The following is a 4,503-nucleotide window of genomic DNA, read 5'->3' on the forward strand; positions in this document are numbered from 1 at the left end:
TATGCATTCTCACTATACACTCAAATAACCTCTTTGCTTTTCTCAGTTGCAACTCCCAAGGAAGCCAATGACAACTCTTGACAATTTTCACCCAAGTTAATAAGTTTCAGTGAATTCCTTCAAAAGTCTCCCTTTGTGACTTGATAATCATTGAAAAACCTAAGCAGTAAAGAAACTCTAGGCAAACACTTTTGTATCAGATTTTGAAATACAAAGTTCGTGTGACAGACAGGTATTCTCCAAGGTCACCTCAGTGCTTGTTCTTTCAGCAATTTTCTGTTTGCGCTTCTCTGTTGATTACAGCCAGTTGATTATTTATATCTAGATCTCTTTTTAAAATTATTATTATTGTAGCATAGTCAGTTTACAATTTTGTGTCAATTTCTGGTTCACAGCATAATGTTTAAGTCATACATGTACATACACACATTCATTTTCACATTCTTTTTCATCATAGGTTACTACAAGACATTGAGTAGTTCCCTGTGCTATACGAAAGAAATTTATCTATTTTATATATAGTAGCTAGTATCTGCAAATCTCGAACTCCCAATTTATCCCTGCCCAGCCACTTTCCCCACTGATAACCATAAATTTGTTTTCTGTCTGTGAGTCTGTTTCTATTTTGTAAATAAGTTCATTTGTGTCTTTTTTTTTTAATTCCACGTATAAGTGATATCATACGGTATTTTTCTTTCTCTTTCTGGCTTACTTCGCTTAGGTTTATCCATGTTGCTACAAATAGCATTATTTTATGATTTTTTATGGCTGAGTACTTTCCATTGTATAAATATACCATAGCTTCTTTATCCGGTCATCTGTCATTGGGCATTTAGATTGTTTCTATGTCTTAGCTATTGTACATAGTGCTATGAACACTGGGTTGCATGTATCTTTTTCTTTTTCACTTTGCCCATGAGAATTGCCATTTGTTCCCTAAGTTGCCAAAATCATCACCAAGGGGTGCGGATGGGGACGAGGAGGCTCAAACATTGATTGAGGGGCCAGTCAGGAGTTGGAGGGAAGAGGAGCAGGTGGAGGGACCCCCAGCTGTCCCTCCCCCTTCTAATGCCATGGGAAGGGTCTTCCTCTGGCCAGCACCCTGCCCATCCCCGATGCCCAGTTTCTCTCAGAGAGGCGGGATGGGAGGCATGGGAAGAGGGTGTAGTGTGAGTGTGCCCCAGGAGAGAGAAGGGTGCTGGGTGGGGGCGGGGTCCCCCACTTCACATGCACTCACAACACTGGTGGCCCAGGCAGCAGAAATGGGGGAAGACCCCTCCCACCCTGGATTATAGGAGGGAGGGATTAGTGTTGGGGACTGAGGGTCTCAGGGGCATCATGGGGGGCAGACCAGGGCCCCCACCAGGGGAAGAGATGTAGGTCAGTGGTGCTCCAGGGACCAGGGGCATGGGGCTGAGCCGCAGCTGGTTCAAGGTAAGCATCACAGGGGACGTGGGCTGGAAGTGGTTGGTGATGGAGGGGACAGCGGCCAAGGTTCTGCTCAGCAGGAAGGTGTTAGAGGCCTTGGCTCCTGGTGGAGTGGGGCCCAGTTGTCTCACCAGTGAGTCCAGGTCAACCAGGGCTGTGTTGGGCCCCAGGAAGGGCTCAGGAGTCTTCCGTGTGGGTGGTGTCGGGGTCGGGGCAGCAGCAGGCGAGGGTCTCCTGACAGCCTCGGCCAGAGAGACCCCAACCCCACTCATGTCGAATGCAACAGGGCTGCAGGTGGGCATCTCTCCAGTGCGCAGACCCAGCTCCCCCGGGCTGCTCCCAGAGGTCGGCAGGGCCATGTGCAGTCGGTGGAAGCCATAGAACTCGTCAGGCTCTGTCTCAGACCCCCGACCACTGTGGTGCTGTTGATGCTGGGCTTGGCAGGTGACCCCCCTGCTGGGGGTCTGAGAGGGCTGGGGCTGGTACCTAGGGATCAGAGGCTGGGGGGCTGCTGAAGGGGCCCCCCCATCTGAGATCCCCCGTGGGTCAGGAGCATGCCCCTCTCCAGTGGCTGGGGACTGGGTCCCATCTGAGTCCCGCCCCAAGGGTCAACTAGGGGCCCTACAGGTGCAGCAGTCCTCCAGGGGTCCCCGAAGGCTGGTGTAGGGTCTGGACCACCCCAGGGATCAACAGCTGGAGGGACAGAGGGTCCCCCCCCGGGGTCTGAGGGGGTGGCAGCCGTGGGGATGGCAGGGGCCATGGGTGCTGGGCCCCCCCAGGGGTCCGTGGCCGGCGGAGGACCTGGGGCCGTGAGGACATCAGCAAGATTTGTGAGGGATGACAACTCCTGGCTGGCCGTCTCCCTCTTGCTCTCCTCTGTGGCCATCTGCAGCCTCCGGCCATCCCCGCACTGAGCTGCTCCTCCTTATCGTGCTCCCTGCGGCTCAAACCTAGGGCCAGCTGGAGCTGCATGTCATCCTCAGGGACGCACGGTGGGGGCTGGTCGGCCTCCTCCTTGCTCGTGGCCAGAGCCAGCTGGAGCTGCAACTCCTCCTCCTCACTGCTCTGCGGCCAGGCCTGCTCTGCCTCCAGCGGGGGCCGAGCACACGGCAGGGGCGCCTGCTTCTCCTTGGCCTTGACCTTGTGTGTGCACGCTCCTCCCGCAGCCAGTCCTCTTCAGGCAACAGGGCCACCAGATGCTTGACCTTTTTGTGCACGTTCCTGCCCTGGTCTTTGCCCTTGTGGTGCACGTAGTGGAAGTCCTTCAGCGTCTGCACGGCCTACATGTTCTCCTTGCGCTGCAGCACACGTGCTCCGAGCCAGTCTTGATGAGCTCCTCCGTCGGCATCACGGCCTTGTACACGTGGCCAGTTCTTGCAGTGGTTGTTGAGCCGCTTCCAGATCATGCTCATGATCTGTGAGAAGGCCACCGTGTCATAGGTGAGGTTTGTGTGATCTCAGACATGAGGGAGCTGGAAGGGTCCCAGGGGTGTTGCTCATAGTTTTGTGGACCTTGATCTCAGCCTCAGCTTAGTTGTGGGCCATGTTCTTCATCTGGCACTTCAGCGAGGTCGACATGGCTCCCAGCATCAGTGAGGGGATGGGCACCCTGGGGTGTGCAGAGATGGGGCGACTGGAGGAGGCAGGCTGCAGCAGGGACTGGTGGGTCACTGCGTCTTGGCCTCTTCATGCTGTGCTCTGGGGGGTGGTCATGGCAGGCATCCCCTGTCCCCTGCTTGGCCTCAGTATCATGGGGCACACCTTGGCACATGTGCAGACACATGGAGGGCCACAAGCTGAGGGCCCCACCGCCCTGGCACCCAGGAGCGGCACAGAGAGCCAGGTGGCGGAGGGGAGCCACTGAGCAGATGGGAAGCAACCCGGGGTGCATGTATTTCTGGATCATAGGATAAGTCTATTTTCAGCTTTTTGAGGAATGTCCATACTGTTTCCCATAATGGCTGCACAAAATTACATTCCTCCCGGCAGTGTAGGAGGGTTCCCTTTCTCCACAGCCTCTCCAGCATTTGTCATTTGTGAACTTTTAAATGATGCCATTCTGACTGGTGTGAGGTGATACCTCATTGCAGTTGGTTCTCTTTTGAATCAGCCCACCACATTTGGTGATTCTTTCCAGTTCCCATTGTCCTTTAGCGTTTTCAGTCCATCTTAACTATCTTAGAAGGTCATTTCATCATCACATTCTATTTTTCACTGGCTCACCATTTTCAGTGCTTAGTAATGAACAGACAGGAGTGTCTGTGTAATCATGTGAAACCACGCCCAATTAAACGTTGAGAAGCACACCAAAACACTTCTTATATGCAAGTATTTATTCCATTTTTTAAATGAAGATAAGAGAAATAAATTTACCACTAATAAAGATATTCTACGTCATTTTAATTTTTTTTAAAAAAAGAAATTAATAGCAAGTCATTTGTATATTAGGCCCAGTATGATTTTAGATAATACAAATCATCATCTTAATAAAAGGCATGAGTCATGTAGTTTCAGACTTGCAGTTCACCTGACGGCTGGCTTCTCTGGTCTCTGAGTTAGTGGTCCAGCCTTGGGTTGCACCTGCATTACAGAAAGAGATGAAAACAAAATGAGAAGGTAGTGGTGAGGAACATTTTCCGAAAACTTTCCATGAAGGTTTGTGGAAAGAGATTCCAATCTAGTCACTACTTGGGAATCTGAATTAATTGACATCATTATTCAGATTTGTATCAGTAATTTTTGAAAAGACATTAACTGTCAAAGTATTACTCAAGTCAGTCAATCATTTTACCCAAAATACCAATTTTAGTCAAATATTGCACTAAAAAATTCTAGTCTCATTAAGTCACCCAACTCCACCTTTTCTAGGCCCCTTTTGGTTGACTCTGATTGATTCTGAAAAGACTAGAAACCTTCAGCAATTTCAGCATCTCTTGCAGACAGAATCCATGAAAATATTTGAAAACTTCTCCAACCTTTCTTTCTAGTTCTCAAAATCAACAACTCCCAATCCTGGCCCAAATATGAGTACGTTGATTCCAAATATAGCTGAAATCTCTTGGAAATGTAAACATT

At 50.1% G+C, this 4,503-nt stretch overlaps 1 pseudogene; it reads right to left on the minus strand.

The window, feature by feature from the left end:
- Positions 1–1,289: 1,289 nt before the first annotated feature.
- Positions 1,290–3,006, minus strand: LOC102533823 (epsin-1 pseudogene; annotated as a pseudogene).
- Positions 3,007–4,503: the final 1,497 nt, after the last annotated feature.

Source organism: Vicugna pacos, chromosome 15 (genome assembly GCF_048564905.1).
Source record: "Vicugna pacos chromosome 15, VicPac4, whole genome shotgun sequence".
In the NCBI taxonomy this organism is placed as follows: Eukaryota; Metazoa; Chordata; class Mammalia; order Artiodactyla; family Camelidae; genus Vicugna; species Vicugna pacos.